This window comes from Larus michahellis, chromosome 2, assembly GCF_964199755.1.
Source record: "Larus michahellis chromosome 2, bLarMic1.1, whole genome shotgun sequence".
NCBI lineage: Eukaryota > Metazoa > Chordata > Aves > Charadriiformes > Laridae > Larus > Larus michahellis.
Window position 1 is genome coordinate 18,039,773 of NC_133897.1, and position 20,961 is coordinate 18,060,733.

The following is a 20,961-nucleotide window of genomic DNA, read 5'->3' on the forward strand; positions in this document are numbered from 1 at the left end:
AGTCTGAATTAATTTGAAACCTCACAGGCTTAGATTTGGTTTCCAGGGCCTTCCCAGCCCAGGCCTCTATCTTTATTGCACTTTTTTTCATTCAGGTTGTCTGTCCCTGCTCCTGCCTGTGTGATGTCCCTGCAAGACACGAGAGTGGGTCACCAGCGCATTTCAGGAGTTTGACCACCATGTTGCCTTCCCGAGCCAGGTCTGGAGTGCAGACTTCACCCACCCAAAGTGGCACTTCTTTGACTTCACTGGGATGGAGTAATTGCTCGGTAATTACCAGCAGACCCATCTACAGAGGCGGCCAAACCAAGGCATTTCACTGTTCTCCCATATTCTTTGTACTGGCTTTTTCATTCCTTGTTCAGTTGGATGCACTTTGTGCCTACCAAAGACCAACCTTTACAACTCCAGCTTACACATGTGTTACAAGAGGGTGAGATAGATACCACATATTGCTGTTCTTCCATATCCAGCTTCTCAGACAAGACAGACTTGTACCACACTGCTGCTGCCGAAAGGGTTCATATCCCACAGAAGGGAGGAAATGAAGGAACTGCTCTGGGCTCTCCACAGCTCCCCATGGCTCCTGGCCCCACACATGGGAAAGGACATTGCAACTCTCCAGATCTCTCAGCAATGAGCTCTCCTGGACACGCAGCAGAAACAGCACAGCGGAAACTCTGCCACCGAGTCAAGCTGTCCCAAGCTTCCCTTGGAAGTGGCTGCATTAACTTTGGAAATTTTCTCAAAGCCTAAGAAACATATGAATCACGCATTTTTGCCAGAGGTGGAGGTTGTCCCTTTGTGAATGCTTTTCCCATCTGAAAGAATAGTTTTTGGCCAGTGTGACACTGTCCAACCTCCAGTAGGTGATGAAGGAAGTCAGATGCACAGGGTTGCCTACAGGCACAGTGAGCTTATGAGCCTTAATTAGGTCCAACATCTTTAAATGAGTCTTTTGTTAAGTCTCATCTGCACTTAGGCCATGGAAAGGCAGCTGGAGCTCAAGCACCCACAGCTGCAGGAGCACTCTCCTGAAGGAGAAAGTGCTCTCACGGTTGCTGCAATCTTCTCCATATTTGCCTTCCAGGTCTAACAATCACATAGATATTTAATAAACGATTAATTAAAAAAATCTGGAAACTGGTTAGGTAGAAGATCATAGGCATTTCAAGCCAGCTGTGTACCATTGTTGGTCACAAGAGAGGAAAACCTGACCCAGGGTAGCAACCTGGCAGCCCATACTCGGAGGTACAGCTCTTAGGTCTTGCTGGTGTAGGCAACTGATGTAAGTCATACATCCAGCATGCAGCTGCTCTGTTTAGGTGTGTAGATATGAAGTCCCTGCTTTTTACCACTTTGCAGGTATTAATCAAAATCAGTTTTAATACGCTCCTGCAGAGCCTGAAATTGTGGCTTTCCTTTGGTGGATAGGAGCTTAGATGTGGTCAAAGGAGGTCCATGCAGCATTCCTTCTAAGCACCGCTTTTCACAACCGTTTCAGATCTGTGTTTCAGATCAGCTCTGGGAAATGAAAATAGAGCAGGTAAATCTGTCAAAAAGCAGTGAGCTCAGGTCCCGCTTCCCAAAGTGCTGTAGGCACTTCTGAAAGTCTGCACAACTTGCAGACAGCCCCAGACTTCACGGTGGAAAACCCAGCGAGTCTCTTGGCTTCTCCTCAGACTTAGATACAGCCCCATTCATCAGAATCCAGCATACCTGAATTTCATCTTTGCATCCCCTTGCTGTTCTTCAAACACAAAGCATCTTTTACCAGGATGTATGAATGCACAGTTTACAACCGCCTTTGGCATTTGTGTTGGCCTGCATCTACCGTTAAAGGAAGCAAGCAGCAAAGTCCCCAGTCTAATTCTTAGTGAGCTCGGATGCATGAGAGGCTTAGAACGAATGAAGAGAACGCACTGTTTGAGCTTTATGGTCCTTACAATCAATAGCTTAACCTTCAAGTTACTCATTTACATGACTGCTGGCAAAAGTCTCACCAGCTCTCCAAAACTAGTCACAAATTAGATCCAATCCTACAAAACAGAACATACAAAGGAGAGAGGAGGAAGCAGAATTAAGAGGAGTACAAAATTTACAGTGCAATTAGAGCATACGGTACAAAAGCTCGCTGCTTTCAAAGTTCAGCTAAGCAGCGCAGGGGCACCACTCTCTCCTCTCTCTGTATTTCAGTGGTCCCGGGGTAGACTTTGCAAACCTTTGGACAGTGAGTTTTGTTTAATTTAGCACCCCTTAAGGGCAAGATTGCCAGTGGGGTGTAAGTAGTTCGGCACACACAAGCATGCTTGGGGAAGATCTCATTTCTTTGGGTTACCTTGAAAAGGCCCCATCTAAAAACAACTAACTTTTCCTACAGGTACCCTTCAGTATTTTTCCCCAAATACCTTAACATCTGAAGCGCATTTATTTAACATCAGATTCATGTCCACTCTGAATTCCTTAAAAATCTTTGAACACATTTGCTTTCATTTCATTTATTCCTTTAAAAGAACATATCGCGTATCGGAAGGCTAAAACTACCTAACACAGCACAGAGGGAAGCTCTGCACAAGTGCAATAGCAGATATTATTTCAGGCTGCTTTCTGAGCTATGTTTCTGCAATTCAAAATGTCTAATGAGCTTATTTGATTGTATCCATGCCAACAAAGAGATATAAACAGCTTTAATCACTGTTTCGCGTTGCTCTTGACCCCCTGCTTAGCTTCATTATTTTCCTTTTAGCCACATCAAGGCACAACACTCCAACTAAATCACTCGACCACTTGCTGAAGACCTGTCCACGTAATAAGATTTCTTTTTTATCATCTCGTGGTTTTTTTTGCACTGCTGTTTAACAGGCAGCAGCCAAGCTGGGTGTTAGCTCAAAAGCAGCAGCTAGGTAAGGCATTAACGTCGATAGCTCTTGTTGGCTCCTCTATTTTCAGATAAATTTCTAAATTTATTACCCTAAACTGATTAATGCCCAGAGACAGGGAGCAGGTTACAGCTTCTGGTCTCCTGTTTTGTCACTAACAATGCTGGAGGGAGAACAGAACAGGGAAACAAAGGGAAAAGGAAGCGTTAACAGTTCAAGTCACAGTAAGTGTTGGCCTGCTTAAACTAATAATATCAGACAATTCTCTATAGTCTAAAACACCCATAGTCCTCCTACAGAGCTCCAAGCACTCCATGATCAGTGAACCATGTTTTAATGATACATTCTCTTGTAGAGCTTAAAGGTTTGAAATATTAAATCTTTTCTCTCATGCATGCTGACAGCAAATGAATCTGATGCCCTTCCATTAATGAAGTTTGTCTGTCTCTTGATCATTGTAACAAGGGCATTAGCTAACATTACTTCCCCCCCAACTTTTTTAAATACAGAAAAAAAAGAACGCCAAGGAGTACACCAAATGTGAGACATAAGTACAAGTTCAAAAGGTCATTGAGGATTGAGGTCAGATAGCATGGAGAAAATCTTGTGCCCTCCTAAAAAGTAGGTCATTTATTTTGGCCCCACATGGGTCTAGGAAAAATCCCGAGGCATATGTGCAACCTCTGTTCTGTAAAAGAAATAGCTTGAAGGTTGTTTCCTTTTCAAAAATACCTCTTTTTTCTTTCCTTATTCTGAAGTCGTTCTTAATGTGATATTGACACTTTCTGGGAAACGGATCACAGGATCGTAGTATGTCTAATTTCCCTGACATCTAGGTCTGTCGCCTGTTAAATACTATAAGAAGTGTCAGTGACTTCTGGAATTTTCTAAGGCATCCGTTTTTCTTTCTACTTCTTTTTGTGCTTGATTTCATCAGAGCAGCCTGGGAGTCTGTGCTGGTTTTTAAGGTTACAGGTTGAGCACAGCATGAGGATTAAGGCACCAGCCGAGCAGGGTACACGCTCGGTGCCGCTGGGCTTGCTCATGAGCACTCACTGAGTCCACCCTCTGCTTCAAGGCAGGAACAACTCACACCTGACAGCCAGCTAACTTCATCATAGAGATGGCTGCCATGGCTTAGAAGAAGTTCTCCAACACGTAAGCTATCTCTTTCTTGCCGTAATTCAGGTCCACTATATGTCTTATCTAGCACAGACACGGAGAGCAGATTATTTCCTCTTCCCGTTCCCCAGTTCTTTTCTTCTTGAGGCTGGACAACACTAATTGATTTAGTCCTTCATCTAGCTCATTTTTGTAGACTTCAGATCATTTTCCCTGCTCTTTTCCAGATGTCCCACACTGGCTGTCACTGAAGCTTCACTGACACGGAGTGCTGTCACTGAAGCTTCACTGGTGCTGAGTGGAAGCTTTGGAGTGTTTCAGGATATACCCATCAAGGCACATCCTATAGCAGCATTTTCTCCCCTCCCCACAGCAGTACATCTCCCAGCTGAGGACCCTCAGTGCCAGCTGAGCCTTTCCTGATTTACTCCCCTCTCTGAGTGGGAAAGCAGCTCTGATTCGTGCCTGTCAAGTGACACATAGATTTTTCCACCGCTTTGAGAACCCACGAAACTGCAAGGTGCTACATGAACTGATGATAACTGCATCTGTACTCGTCACTTTCTACTCCCTCAGACAAAAATCTGTCAATATATAAGTTATCGTTCTTAATGAATAGACATGGGACCCCAATTGCAGAGCAGGTTCCTCAGCCTTCTGGGCACTGCATGAATTCCTGAATAGTTTTGCTGCGAGGGTTAATAAGAAATGTTTTCCCCCAGCCACAAGTCTTGCAGCTGTAGTTATGATAGGATTGCGGCTGCAAAAGCCCCATTGTTAAACCTAATCTGCTGTTAAAGTGCTTAATCGGGAGATTATTAACATTTCTGATGAAATACTTAGCTAAAGTGCAAAATGTAATCTTGAGGCTTTGCTGTCTGGACTTCTAGTTAATATCACAAGCGCCACAAGCACAGTAAATACCTAAACAGTGTACGGGGTTATTAGCCTAATCCCATGTGAGAACGCAGGCACTCCCTCCCTCTGCTCCCTATACATTTCATCTTAATGAAAACCTTGTAAGCATTTTGCAGCCTAGCAGCTAAGGACGGATGCGTCATCTCACATGGCAGAATAAATGCCAAAGCTGTGAGGCTGTCTCATGGTGGGGGCCTGATCCCGAGCAATGCTGTGTGTCCATCCCTCTCGGTGCATCCTGTGGTGCTGTGTGCTCACCACCACTGCGGATCGGAACAGCTGGGCTTGCCAGTGCTTCCAGAGAAGGTCAGTGGGAAAGGAGGGAAGAGGAGGTGATAACAGATGAATATCAAGGGGAAAAGGCAGACCGAAGAACAGGAACAGAGCTGGCACAATTTCTAAACATTTGTAGTGTTGAAAACCTAAATAAGTCAATACATTTCTGCTAACCTCCATTTCCACAGAGAAAAGAAAGCTTTCGCTGGTGCTAGGACAGTGTCATTTCTAACCAAGACTGAGCTGGCTTTGGCATCTGGATTGGTCATCTCACCATGCCCACATATCATCAACAGGGCTATCAAGAGTGTGCTACTGCAGGCACCTCATAGTGAAATTTTATCTCATGTCTTGATTTTCAAAAATCTCAGATGCTGACTTGTACATCCCTCTCTTCAAAAAAAGCAATTTATTCAGGTGCATGACACTCACAGATTAAGCAAATACATTTTGGTCCTTACCTAAGTAAGCCAGTTATCTAGGCTTCATCTCCAGCCAGGAAAACAGAAAGCCTCTGGAAAGCGGTTCATCCCTGCCCTGGCCAGGTGGCTATTCCAGCTGGGTGCCTTTCAGCGGTGCCAGCCTCACTAACCTGAACACACAGGCAGCCCAGAAAGGTAGGTTGGACTGTGCTTTTAGGAGGCTAAATTAAGGTCCGGTGAGTCTCATCTAATGTCTCCTGAAAATCCTGCTGAGGCAAGGCACCAGCCGTCTCCGCCAAAATTATACCATGAACAAATGGCAGTCAGCATTGCATCCCGAACCACGCTTTCCTGGATTTCACAGGGGTCAGAGGCAGCCTTGGCATCACAGGCCCATCCCTCGTAGCACTCAGTTGGGAAAGCTTTTCGTTTGTTCAGTTCAGGACTTCATAACCACAAGAGATTTTCCTAGCCTAGAACAATCATAACCTCACCATTAGAAACAATGCCGCAGTATTTCAAAATAAGCTACAAGCATCCAAATCCAGACTAGAAGATACCTCCCAGAACAATGGCTGTGCTGAACCCTGCTTGTGTTTTTTGAAAGCAGAGCTGCTTTTGAAAAAATATAAAAATCAAAGCTCTATAGCCGGGCTCTGGCTCGCTCTTCCTTAGTCTCTTTCTTCAAGTCATCATTTTATTTCTAACATGTCCAGCTTAATGAAATTCTTTACCTCATCCTGTTTTGGTGTCACTTTATTATTATCGGTCACAACCAATAAATAATTTTTCTTTCTGTGACTATGGATTCATGGCAAATATAAGCCTACCCCAGGCAAAGCAAGCGGAGTAAACGGAGCCAAGTCAAACTGGAATACCATGAGAGTATTAGCTAGATTAAACATTAATAATGACTTTTCTCCTTTTGATCACTGAAGTAGCAATGAAGCAGTAGAAGGAAAGCCTAAGATGTTGACATATGTTTTTATTATCTTTAGTCTTCTTTTTTGAAGTCTTGGGAACTGGCTCCACAAATACTTCCCAGGTCAAAGGCAGAGAATTATGTTATTTATTTCAGCAATGAGGAGGCTGGGTGATTTTATTAATAAAGATAGCTTGATTTATTCTTTCAAAAATTATCAGGAAAACAATCATATAAAAACTGCAAGGAAAAAAAAATAATCCAATTTTCAAAATTGCTAACTTTGAGCTAGGGCAGATTAAAGAGATTCAAAAATAAGTACCACAAAAATGGAAATCCAGCCAAGCTTTATTTTCCTTACTTTTCTCATTTTTAGTCATTCCTGCCTGTTTGGGTTCTTCCAGGACTGCGTACAGCTTCCCTACAGCGTGTAGTGGGAAACGTTCATTTCTGTCACTTGCCTGACCAAGGGAAACACCAAAGAAATCCCACAAGAAATCCATGCCTTCGTAAGATTTCCAGCTGCATTCCCCAGGCTCTAAAGGATGAAGTTTTCTAAGAAGTCCTGCACTTGTGAAATGGATCTGGAGCATATCTGAACCTTTTGAGATTGGTCTGTCATTAAGAAGGTCTGCTAAGAGGTTGGCATGGAAGGGAAAGACTTACATTGAGAAAAAGTAAAAGTAGTAAGGTTAAAAAAGGAATTTATATTAACGAAATGTAAAAATAACAGCAATACATCACTCTCAGTTATTTTCCCCCACCTTTACCCCCAACTAGGATTTCTTGTACTGATTTCAAAAATAGTTTGGGGTGGGTAATTCTCTCCTTTTTGTTTAATTGAAAACAATTCTACTTTTAATTGACCTTCCTATCTTGTTCCCTTGAAGCTTTGTATTGCTAAAACCCAAAGATTCTGTGATCGCAGAAAAGGTAACTTGAAAGACTTTTTTCAACGACTGTTCCTGGACCACTGAAATACAGTTGTAATAGGAAAGTTCACGTAAGGGGGGAATACCTGCATCTTTTTCCTGGGTCCTAAAAGAGGCAGAGGTCATCCAATCCTTTCTTGTTTTGTGCTGAAAGAAAAGAAACGATGAATCTGAAGCAATTCCTAGTCTGAAACAATTTGCTGTTATGGAATCCGTAGACTGGAGAAAACACTGGAGTTCAGAGCAGATGTTAATATGGTGCTCCTGATCCATCCTAGGGTGTTTCTGTTATCCCTGAGTTTACTTGAAAAAGCCCAATTAGCAGCAGGCTTATGTCAAGAAACACACTAATTTCTGCTTTTTTTTTCCTTCCCTCTCACATCCGCATCCAAATCCCACCTCCCCCACATGTCCACACACCAATAAAAGCCCTGGCATAAATGCCAGGTACATGAAGACCCTTCAGATATGTCTGAAGACACCAACTGGCAGTCATGAGCAGTGCACAATCCGTGCAAACAATTAAATATCAAGCTGGTTATGCTGGATCCAACCATGAGGTTTTTGATCCAGTCTTTTCCTCCCTTTTTATTTTTCCAGTGATTTAGTGAATTAATATGGCTTACTCATTCCCTGCTTTCACCCCACAGTGTGGGACAGCATCTTGGTAAAAGTACCGATGGGTACAGCATGGATAGTTCCCAAAATGCTCAACTATATATATATATACGTTTTAGGAAGAAAAGAAGGTGGTTTACTTTTATTTCAACCTTTGGATCCAGATTTTTACAGGGTAAGCATAGACTGCACACAACCAGCGTCTTAAAACTTATGTTCCTGAGACCAGTGTGTTAGTGGAGTTGTCAAAAAGCAGTTGCAGCGTCCCACCACCGATGAATCTGGATGTCATTGACTCAAGGGTCATCTTGTCAATGTTACCAGACAGGCCTTGCCTTCTTAAGGCTTGCTGACACCTACACCAGCAGCAGCTCCCAAAGGAGGATCAGTGACCGCAGCAGCATCATTGTTGGTCCAGGTCCACAGGGGTCTTGCTCCAGGCAGCACTCGTAGAGGCTCTGAACTGGAGGCACATTCTTAAATGCTGTCGTGAGGAGACATGAACTTAACACAAGCACCTGCTTCCTTAACAGAGGCCTGGATCTTATATCAACATTAGGAGATATTGCATCTGATTTACTAAGCTTTCTGCATTTAACCCCCCCATTTAAGGTCTAACTTGTAAATTCACTGCTACTTCTTGAGTTACTGAGCTTGTTTCATTTACAAACTTACCAGAAGAGTAAATTTGCTACAACAAGACTACTTATCATCTCCCTTGATAGAACCATAAGCACTTTTGGACCAGTGCGTACGGTCTTGCAGTCTGGCCAGTCCCTTTATTGACATGGAATTAGGTTTCCTGTACAAGCAGACGTCCTAGTGCTGAACCTCGTGAGGAGAACAGGGGAGCACTTGGTTCTAATCAATAGAGAATAGTGTAGCTACAAATAGTTTAGGTAGCTGAGTCCTTTTGGGTGTTATGGGTTTGGTCACTGAGCTTAGCTCAGCTTTGGAGAAGACCTCACATGAGAGCTCAGTCAAGAGCTCAGTTTCCAGAGCTGCCATGGTCTTTTGTCTTGTTAGACAGTAAAACTGTTTTGCTTTTACTCCCTCTGTTCCTCACAGGATTAACTCATGACTGACACAAAAGCAACAAGAAGCAAACTGTGTCTTTGAAAGCTTTACTGTGAAAAAGCCTACAGATGTTTTCAAATGTGCTTTTATTCAAACCATGGGGCACTTTGCCACTGTAGCGATTTCATAGTTGTTTATGGCATGGTTCCATCACAAGCTTACACACAATATGAATGCTGTGATGAGCCAGAGGATAATGTGTTATCTCTACAATGGAGTGTAAATAACATAACAGTGTCCTGCACCTGCAAGGCAAGGACCCGGTCTCTACCTGGGCTGTAAGACATTACCTCAGGCAGACCTGGGCCCAAAATTATGTTTCCTAGTGATATTTGAATTCCTGCAGGTCTCTGCTGAAAAATGGCAGTGAACGTGTTGCTCAGAGTCACAAAGCACATCTGCAGGGGAGGCACAACTCAAACCACAGTAATACCTGGTGAGAGCCCTCATCCTTCCTCTTGGAAAGCAGAAACCTTAAAGTTTAGGGATTAGGGATTGGGTTTGACGCGCAGTGCTCTAAATAAAAAATTAAGATTAAACTGCTTTAATAAAATAAGCTAAAAATTAGATAATAGTGACTGAAACATGTACAGTTCTCAGTTCAGACCATCTCCAAAGCATCCATGTTTACACAAATAAATATTCAAGGAGGAATGGTGGGAAGAAAAAGAAATGTGTTTGGCAGCATTTATCTAGCCCCACATTTAAATTGCCAGGTGGAACTAAGTGCCAAGTCGTCATCCCGTTATGTTATCATCTGTCGTGATGAAGCAGCTGCTGTTTAATACGAATAAGCCCTGCCCAATCCATGTTTGAGATGCTACAATGAGATAACATAGGCTATTTTGTTACACGGTCATATATGTGAAAAGCAGATGCCAGATCTGTAAAACAGCTCATGAAATAAGATCTTTCAACCAAATTAATAAAAACTTCTGGCATAACAAGAGGGTATATTACTTTAAATTCATGGGAAAAGAAATATTTTGTAGTTCATATCAGAATATGGGATAATTGGCATGTTTTAGATTCTCTATATTTGTTTTTCATCATTTAAAGTGAGTATGTTCAGTAACAGCTTCAAAGAGCAAAAGTAAGGAGTAGATCTGGTAATTGAATGTTTCTCTATAGACCCATGTAATAACTTAGAGAAGTAAGAGGAAAATACCTCTTCAGGTGACAGTGAACTTCAGGAAAATGGTCACAACGCAGTGAGAACCAGAAATATATATAAATAATGGAACGTTAGTTTGACTCAGTAAGAAGGAAATAGAATAACATGTTTACATTTTCAAAAGAAGCATTTTTGCCTTCATAATTAGGTTAGAGTTATCTTCAATTCGATTTTCCTGTCTGACTTCCAGCAGCATTTTAACTGTAAACGTCCAGAATAAAAACACTGTCATAGGAAAAATCTGGTATTACTTTGTGAACGGAGAGCTGAGTTTTTGGGTTTGGGGTTTTCTTAAAGAATGGGCATAAATGCTTCCATGTGTTGACATGTCCCTGCTAGCAGTTAACTGTGTCCCACTGCTTCACTCCTGTGGCTGCAGGGAGCGCCGGTGGCTGGACGGGGAGCTCTGCCGTCACCCAGGTGGGCAGCTCGGCGAGGGCTCCTGCTCGCCGTGCTCACCTTCCCTCGGCAGATGTTCCTGGCCATCAGCTCCACGTGTTTATGGCTGCAAAATGCTGGAACGCCGCTGCCAAACCCAAGCCATCGTCTTTCCAGCGAGCTCTAAAAGTTCAGACCACAACACGCTGGCGCTGATGCGGCACTGCTCGCTGGACGTCCCTCTGAGATTTGATGAAACCAAGGAACAGCGGGGGAGAGAAAGAGAGAAAGAAGTGAGGAAAGAGAGGCTAGACAGAAAACAGGGGATGTGATGCAACGTTCCCGCGCTGGTGCCGAGCCCATCCACCGGCATGGCTGGGGAAGGAGGCGGCAGTGACCTCTCCTGAGCTCCTCCAAGGTTCCTGGCCAGAGCTTTGGTGGATGAGCATCCGCCGGGTAGGGATGACCCTCCTGGAGAGTACGTGGTGAGGCCTCCCAGCCCGGCATTCCCATCATGATAAATTCTGCACCCAGAAAATGTGTCCCGCAGACTGAAATGAGAGCTCCCTGCGCGATGCCAGGACGTGGCTCTTTCATGTACCACCAAAGCTTCAGATTCAGCACAAAGGACGCAGGAAGCGTGATGACAGCAATTCAAAGGCTGTTCTGAGCTTTTGCCTACAGCCATCCCTTTGAGCCTCAAATTATCTGTAGTTTCAAAGCTCTGTGTCTGAACTGCTGCATCCCAGAGGAGACCCGACCCTTAATGATTATTGTGCCTTCTGTGTCCATATTGAATTACAATCCTGTTAACACCAAGACACCCAAAGTTCCTGGGTGTTTTGAAGCTCTCACCATTTTTCAAAATAAACAGGGGCTTCTCCTTTCGACGCTGCCTGTTACAGTTCCTGATTCGCAGCTCTTCCCCGCAGCGTGTGGGCTAGAGCTTTTCCTTCTCTCTCTGAACAGCAGGCTGGGACTGCAACTCCATCACATGCCTTACAGGGCTGGAGGCTCAAAGGAGAAGACTGGGTAATTAAAACGGAGAAAGTTGGTAACGTTCCTCCATGAGGACAAGGCTTATTGTTTTGGAGCTGCAGAGTTGCAGACAGTGCCGGGAGCAAATTCCGCTGATGCCAGCGTGTCCAAAGGGGTACAGCAGTGCTGCCAGTGCCTTCCTCCAGCAGCTGCAGCCGCAGTCCGGCATTGCAGGGAGTGTTTGCACAGCAAAAGCCCACACCTATTCACACAGACCTTCCTCACCGTTTTTCTAGCTCCTTTCCCCATCTGCTGCAAAGCCTGCAGGCAGGTCTGGTGCACGCTGCGGGGAGGAAGCCAGCCCTGGAGAGGCTGGCTCGGGATGGTGGGGAGAGGAAGCCCTGAGGCCATTTTCTCTCTGTCCTATGGTCCCAGAGTCTGGCCACAGCAGGGCAGAACTGCTGCCTCTCTAACACAGAAAAGGACCTACCAGCATGGAGCACAGGAACGGTGTGGGTGGGGAACAAGAAAATCCAGCAGCAACTGTACAGAGAGAAAGTTTAGAAAGTTCGGAATTGACCCTGAGAAGATCCTGAACTGGCACAAGTTCTTGTGACAGAAGGAGGAAGAAGAATTTAACATCTAAAAAAACATATTTATACCCGAGGGAGCACACTAACTCCCTCCTCGCCTGCTAGCCCTCCTCGCCAATACAGGCAACTGTTTCCCTCCCGTGGGCAGGGCTGTCTGGCCGTCGGGCTTCCCCTGCCCATGCTGAGGAGACAACCACCTCCCCTTCCTTCTCCCCCTCTTCGTTTCCTCCCTCTCCTTCTTTTCCCTGGCACGTGCTATGTCCTGTTCAGGGGTTTTTTGTTATCAATATTCCCTTCTTCTGTTCTTTTCATTTTTTTCACTTATTTCTTAATTTCTCCATAGTCTGGAAAAGCTAAAGGTGCACAGACAGTTCTGCCTCCAGTATGTACTCGAGGAGCCAAAAGGATGAAATGTAAATTAGCTTTAAAAGAAAAAAATTATTTCATTAAGTAACATGGCTGTCTGGCACTCAGAAATGTCCTCTTGCAACATCCTCTGGTGATCACACAGAGATGCATGCTATTCACTTGAAAGAATTACATGACGTATTTGAATAATGCCTTTTAAACATTTTTGCAAGAATAGGACACCTTAAACCATATTCTGTAACTTGAAACTGGACCAAAAAATAACCTCTGATTTGAAACAACTTACAATACAATTTCTAGCCAAAATGGGTGTATTTTCTGAGTTTCTTTCTACCCACATCTTTTGTTTCAATATAAATTCTTCTAGAATTCAATTTGGCATATTCAGCCTTAAAAGAATTTTCCTTCTAAAGCATGAGGAGTACAAAAGCCAAGGCACGTGTTCTTTCTGAGGCTGCAGAGTACTTGGATGTTCTTGGTAAGGGTATGGAAAGGAGCAGGTCACGCAGGACCAAACTGCCCGCGCGAGCTGTAACCAGCGGGACGGGCACTGCTGCACACCAGCTCCGTACTGGTTATAATGGACGGCTTCGTAAGGACTAGTTAAGCAAATACGAGATCAGGAAATAAGAGAGAGACTTTCTGCGCAGTTCCTGTCCTTCTCCTCAAGGTCTCACTGCTGAGGGCTGTCAGAGGAGTTATGTGGAACAAGAAAGGCGTTTCACACAGCAACACAGTGTAAAACCACCATGTGGTCCCCACGGCCACCCGAATGAGACGTCCCTCAGGGAAGAGGCGTCCATCTCAGCCCTGAGCACCAGCCCTGCCTCGCTGCCTGGCTTTCCCCACTCACCCACAGCATCACCCACCTCCTGGGGCACCCACAGCCCCCTGCAGCCCTGCCCGCACCTCGGGCTGTGAGGTGCAGGACACCTCCATGGGGATTTTGTGTCACCTGGAGTAATGGCTGAGGCTAACGTGCAAGTCCTACTTGGACAGGGCGTACCACTCACTCCGGCTGTGCCCCACAAGCACAAGGATGGTCATCCCTTGGCCAGCCATTGCCTGAGAGGCAGGGAGCATGCATGCTCGGTGGCCTGCGCCTTTCATCATGGAGGCATCTCCTGCAAGCCTTCCCGCATGATTCAGAGAAACTAGCATCTTTATTTGTGATGGTGATGTGATGTCTCCCTGATGTATATTTGAAAGTCTGAGATATAAACTTCACCATGGAAATCAAAACGGAAACTATGGTGCTGGCTCTGCTATCTCACTTGAAAGACTTGTATAGCAGGGTGAAATTTGGCCTTCTTATCACCATTTTTGGAACCACCTTTAATTTTTAATGAACTAACTGCAAACAATATAAGAGTTTGCATCAACCCTCCCAAGTTAGTAGAAAGATGTAGCTGGGTGCTGGACTTGCAATCCTATGGGTTATTTGTTAACTGTTTGCATCAACTGCTTACTCCTGGTGGTATGTGACTGCTCGTTGCAGACACATGATGCTGTTATTGAACCCCAGCCAGTGCCCAAGCAAGGCTCTTACCCAGGACATGTGTGTACTTGCAGAAACAGAGGGATGACAGATGAGAAAACTCTTGTGGTTTGTTTTTCCATGTAAACAAAAATGCTTTTTCATAAACACAAGCAAGGATGCAGGGAGCTACATTAGGAAAACAAACTTAGGAAAACTACTCTTGGCTGCAAAGTTTATTCTCCTTCCCCAAAAACATTAATGAGTTGATATGTAGCACTGAATTCTCTGCGTGCAATTAAAGCTGCACCAGAAGGGGACGTGTTTAGAGACGTCTGGAACACCTCTCACAGAGGGAGCTATTCCAACCCCCAGCTGTAGAGGTCTGACTGAAGTGCAGGTTAAAGCCCCTACATTTAGGATCTTGATTTTCCTTTGGAGTCAACAGAGAGAGTTTTACTCCTCCAGAGAGCACTTGTGTTAGATGTCTGAAGTTAGGCCTTGCGAACAGCCCCTCACCCGTCCCCAAATTCACTTAGGACCATTCTGGGAAATAGCTGTACTTAACCCGCTGCCAGCTATTACCCACACAAACAAACGCAGGTTTTCCGTGAAGGCTCTGCAGAGCAAAAGGAACTTAAAACATCCCAGCAATAGGATGGGGGAGAGAGAGAGAAACTTTAAATTAAATTTGAAGTGGATGGCTTCTGGAGGTGGTTCCTGCAGCGCTGCAAAGCCTGGGTCCACGTTTTCCCAGGCCACCTCCACACGCAGCTACTGGGAAATACCATGTCAGAAGGCTGGAGAAAGATGGAAAAAATCCTCTTCAGGCTGTTTATCCTGAGCAGGCAGAAAGCTGCTGGGCACCGGGGGCTGCCCTTGGTGGCAGCAGAGATGGGGCTGGGGGTCACACGCGGGCAGTGCCGCAGAGAAGTCCCCCTCTGTGTGTTTTTGGTGAGTATCCCTCAGCCTTTCTGCCCAACGCAGCTTCCGTTAGTGTTCAGGTCAATTATTCAATAGCCTGCTTATTGGGAACATATGACAGACACTTACCACATACCCTAAATATTCTCGATAGTTAGCATTTCTGAGACTCAGGCTCCTTTTTAACACCCCAAAGCACTTCGAAAAGTTTAGACTTCCATATCAGAAGTGAAGTTTTATACTTTCCGCTAACATTTTATATAGCATTTTTGTTGATCATAGCAGAGCACTCGGGGTCTCATAGGCCCCCTTGCTTTGCAGCCTTAAAAACAGATATTTTTTGTTGAGGGATGAAAATGCATATTAGAGCATTTAGGCATTTCAAGGAAAAAAAAAAAAAAAACAAAAATAAAACAAACAATGTTTGCAGCTGGCTCCGTTTACTGATTACAGTTTCATTAACCATGGTAATAGTATTCCTGCTAGTAAATACTTGCTGAAGTATTTACTTTACAATGCTAAAGTATTGCTAGAAAACAATACTCACCTTTGTTTTCTTATTCCAATAAAGTTATCATAAGATTACAAAGGATTTTGATCCCAACAGAGGGCTACTTTGGGGTTACACACAAACATACGTATACACACACACCTAGGCTATCTCTATACATTATCTCATTCACATGATTAACAGCCATTCTTTAACCAACTTTCTTCTTGTTTTTACACAAACAGAAGGTCTGCCTCTATAATCTAAACATGTTCTCTACACAGTAAGTATTCCCATGTTCTAACTCAGAGGGTCAACATCTCACCCAAAACTGGACTTAAGCATTTAAGTCTTTAATAGCAGTAAGCAGTAAAGATAAAAATTTTTGCATGAGCCGAGCGAGCGCTCAGGAAAAGGGAGGAGGACCCTGGCAGGACAGGACAGGACAAGGACAGACAGCAGGCAGTGGTTTCCAAGGCTCATTGTTTCCAGTGATTTTCAGTCTTTGTCCCCTCCATCTCTGCATCTCCTTGCATGTCAGCGGGCTCCCCAAGCACAGGCTGCTCTGCCATCATAGCTCCATTTTACATCAGTACCTTGTTAACTCGGGGCTGGCTCCTTGTTCTCTTTTGTCCTTTTGTTTTGCATCCCTGAGAAATTTGTCTACAGTTAAGAGCCATCTGTCATCTCTTAAAGACTTCTCTCTTTTGTAATTCATCTGTCACTCTCACATCTGCTGGGGATTGAGCAGAAATTAAACAAGGTCTGTATATCTCAGGAGCTGGCCCTATAGGACAAGAAAATAATATAAAATTATTGCTTGGTTTCCAGTGGAGCAAAAATTTAATTTGAGTTTACAGCCCCCTGGCTTTCTGAGGTCTCTTCCCAGGTCAGAATAGGCTGGGCTTGGGTCTATCTGCGCTATGAAAGGAGGCTGTACATTGGAGACAGTATCCCTCATCCACTGAAAAGGACAAATAATTATTCACAAAGATTACTTCTGACCAGCAAGTTACCTCTGACCCTACTTTTTTGTAGGGTTGACCCTACAAAAAAATTGACCCTACTTTTCCACAGAGGAGCCCTACTCAAACACATTCTGCACTGATAACTGTATTTCATATGCACCAAGGACGTGTCCAAAATTTGCCATGCCATCAATGGTATCTGCGAGGATTGGTAAGTGTTTGGGGAGTTAACAGCGCGAAGGCTTTCACTGACTGAAAAAAGTCTATCAATTTTAAAAAGTACCAATTTCCAAAGAAAGTGCTTCATTAGGGATTTTTCTAAAAAACTCTTGCTGCAATTTGTACTGACAATAAACATGCACCGACGTACTGAATTAATTTCCTATGCGATCGAAACACATGATGTGCTTGATAATGGAATTACAGAACACTCTGCTCTCATAAAGACGTTGCTGCAAGCAAATATTCTCTTCTGAATCTGGCACGGCTGACATGTGAGCATGCACACCAGGGGAGGAAAGGGGGAGAGCAAAAGGCATTTGCCTTGGGACAGGAGGGGAAGCCAGTGAAGAAGGCAGCTGCAACCGCGGCGGCGGAGCTTGTAGGGAAGAAGTGGCCCAGTTACGTGGACAAATTCCTAGGGGAACAGGAAAAAAGGGAGGTTTGGTGGGATTTGGCTGGCTGTCCCAGCCTCGTGGCTGCCTTCTTACCAGCAGCAGCAATCCTTATTCTGAGCACACAACGACAGCCAGGCAGAGGAATCGTCCAGCTTTCATTCTCGTAGAGATAAGATCCCTGGAAGTGTTCAAGGCCAGGCTGGATGGGGCTTTGAGCAGCCTGGTCTAGTGAGAGGTGTCCCTGCCCATGGCAGAGGGGTTGGAACTGGGTGATCTTTAAGGTCCCTTCCAACCCAAACCACTCTATGATTCTATGATCCTGTGCAAGCAATAAAATTAAATGCAGCAAGAGCAGCCTGTGTCTGTAGGTACCCAGTCAAGGTGTGCACGGTGACACTGAGTTGCAGCAGCTGACAGGAGCCGGGCTCCCAGCAGGTCCACATGGGACATCCCCAAGTGAGGAGCTGCTGGCTGGTGACCGCACCTCCACACCAGTGTCTCCTCTGTCCATGTCCAAGCCAGTGACCAAACCCATTCCAGCAAGCCTGTGCATGATCCAGCGCTGCCTGCCACAGCATAAAATGTAATAAGTTAGACCACCTGAGGTCTGATTTTTGTCTCTCTCTTTCCATTTTCCCCATTGCAAGCTGAGCTGCAAGTGCGACAGACATGGAGATTAATTTGGCAGCTGTGCCAGATGAATTCACGGGGAATTAGTGACCCCAGAGTGATTACCAGAAAAGACAGACCTGACCATGATGGTCATGGCAGCTGCAGAGCCAAGGAAGCAGCAAAGCCATTTGGGCCAGCAGCAGAAGGAGCACTCAGCGTTTGGTGGGGGGCGGGGGCCGGAGCCCCCCAGCGCTCTGCAGTCCTCTGCCCCACGGCAATAATCTGTGCCCAACCCCTGCCCCAATAGCACCCCTCAGCAGCGAGGCTTTGTGGGCACATTGATCTTTTCCTATTGGGTTTTATTGGTAAAAATGGGCAAGCCTAAAAGGTTTCCACCACCTTCTGAATTCATTGTTTTTCAGGAAACCCTGACACATCCACATGGAGATGAAGCCAAGGCACCATCCTTTGGTATGACCCACTGTAGATGCATTCAAACATTTTCCATGCTAAGTCCGGTCAGCGATTTCCCTCTCTCGCACGTGGAAAGCAGGACATGTTCCAAGAAGCCCCAGGAATGGTGAGAAGAACAGCTTTGCAAAAACAACAGGAACATCTGGCGTTTCCAGCCCTTTTCAGTTTTTCCCAGGTACATTGTCTTGCGGATCATGATAGGGACAGATGTCATGTCCTCTTTCTTTGAATTTTGTAGCCTGTATTCATTTACCAAGCTGGGCCAATCTTAAAATGTGTATTCATCTTCCATTCGTTGCATTGTGCATCAGGACCTTGGGCGAAGATGCTATTTTTGTCAGCTGCACTATTTTTGAAAGGAGGCAGGCACACGCGTTTTAAAAGCCCCCTTCTTGGTTAATCTCAGCCACTGACATGCCTTTGAAGCTTTGGTTTTGAAGGGCTGTGGTATCAGTGATCTTGACAAACATTTCAGTTTGCCCACTGCCATCCAGGGACTGTGCACACAAGTTTGCTTTTACTAACTGCAGAAATACAAGCAGAACAGACTTACAGTAGGTATATAAACAAGAAGGTCACAAGGTTAATGTTTGACTCTAATCCTAATGACTTTTTTCAGCCACGCACAAAGCATGACACCAGAAAGAATTCACTAACAACAAAGTAAAGATAAACAAGTACAAGAGCACAACCCTCTCCTTTGTACAGCAGCTTCAGAAGTTGCACAAAAGTATTTAAAGTACAAATAAAAATACCCTAGTTTTATAGTGGACGTAACTTTATCCATTCCTCTCCATTATATGTGCAATAAGTTGCTCCAAGGTACCAATAAATATATCAGAGGAACTTACTGGTTTATAAATATTTTGAAAAAATAGAAAGTATTGCTTAAATAACCACTGTACAGAGAAAATAATCTCCCATGGAATCTATTAAACTGGGTTAATGAACTAGCAGGAAAAAGTTTCAAACCTATTCCCCCAACATCTAATTCCGAGCAATTCTTTCAAGCTGAGTTTCAGACAAAAATAATGAGGAAAGTTGTTGAATATGGGTTTGAGTGAACAGAAATTAAGTCGACTGTTTACAGAAATGTTTGTAAGCTGTGACAAATACGTTTTTGGGTTGTTTAGTTAACGTGCAAGGTGATTCGAAACACAGCAACTACATTATGGCTGTTATAAAGGCTCTGTCAAAATATAACAATATTGCTAAAAGCTCTTGAGACACAGATAGCGGACCCAGGCCAGTAAACAAACCCCAAAAGAAGTGCACATAGCTTACAAAAAATACATATGCTGCCAGCAAATCTCTTCCCATTTCTTTTCACAGATAAATGCAAAACCTTATCAAAAGACTGCTTCTGTGCCCAGAATATTTGTTCTGTTTCAGGACAGTTTACTTTGGCAACTCACTCAACTTAGCATCTGTAATTAAATGATGAAGATGAGACAACGTGGCTCTGGAGAGATCATAGAAAACTCCATCTTATCTATTTGCCTTTTATTTACAGAGCTCTTCATGTTTTGGCCTCCCTAATGCATTTTTCATTAAAGCAGGAGGGCAAGTTTGACACACAACCTTCTCCCTCAGTGCACGCAGGAACTGTTATCCAGAGGCAAAGCCCAGCATTTTCTACCGCCTCAGCTTCTGCCCCCATCAGCAGTTTTTAAGTGGCTCCCTCTGCTTTGGAGAATAGACATGTCTCCCCGTGCTGCCTCGCTCCATGATGGGAAAAACATTCAAGCCCTCTTCTGGCTCAGCAGAAGACCCCAGTAAGTCTCTTAGTTGGAATTAAGTTAACTTCTAATTTAACGTGAACATATATTATTTCCAGCATGGGAGTACCTTGGTGTCCAACACTGCCTTGCTGTGGAGGACTCTGTAGAGCCTTGACACAGTGTTTTACTGCCAACCCCTACTGCCAGCAGAGAGATGTCTCTGCTAATCCCCAGCCAAAGGGTTTGCCCGGAGCAACGTAAGAACTCCTTCGGAGGGATGGAGATGGGGCTTACCTCTCTCAAATCCTGATCAGAGGAGTGACTGTGAACCCCATTCTGAGGACAGCACTACCTTCTCCACAGGACTCTCAGGCCTAAAGGGATGGTGGGGAGTTCACGTGGTGACACCCCCCAGCAGGCACAGGTGGAACCCTGCTGGCATGGACCACGCTACAGTGAGGCAACAGCAGAACGCCCCAGTTGCAACAGCAGGTGGAGTGGGTCCAAGTTCATCTAACATCTGGAAGTTGAGTACTCGGTCTGCTGGGATCATCTTGGCTACCTCTGTGGGCAGTGCGAGGGAGGTCTCTCAGATAGTGGAGTGACCATCCACTGGAGTGACCAGTTTCCCGCCCCTGAAATGCATGGATAACTAGCTCCAAATTAATTGGAACTTAGTCACAGCATGAATGTCTGTGTCTGGACTAGCAGCACTGAGCTCCTTCCACTTACTTCCTTCCATCTAAAATGTCTCCCTAGAAGCACCAGTTTCTCTGGTGGATGATAAAGAGTCTGGGGTATCTAGCTCAGCTGTAAGCTTCAACAGTGCACTTACTGAATCTGAATAAGGTGGTTCCCACCATTATTAATTATCTACTCAGATGTCCTGGGAAAACCACCATGCAGTGCCTGGGCTCAGGCACCAGGAGGTGGGGTCATGGTCCTGCACCAGAAGGAGAGAACAACTCTGCAATGGAGTTGACCAAAGGCTGGTGAGGAGGGGATTGTGAGAAGATGGGA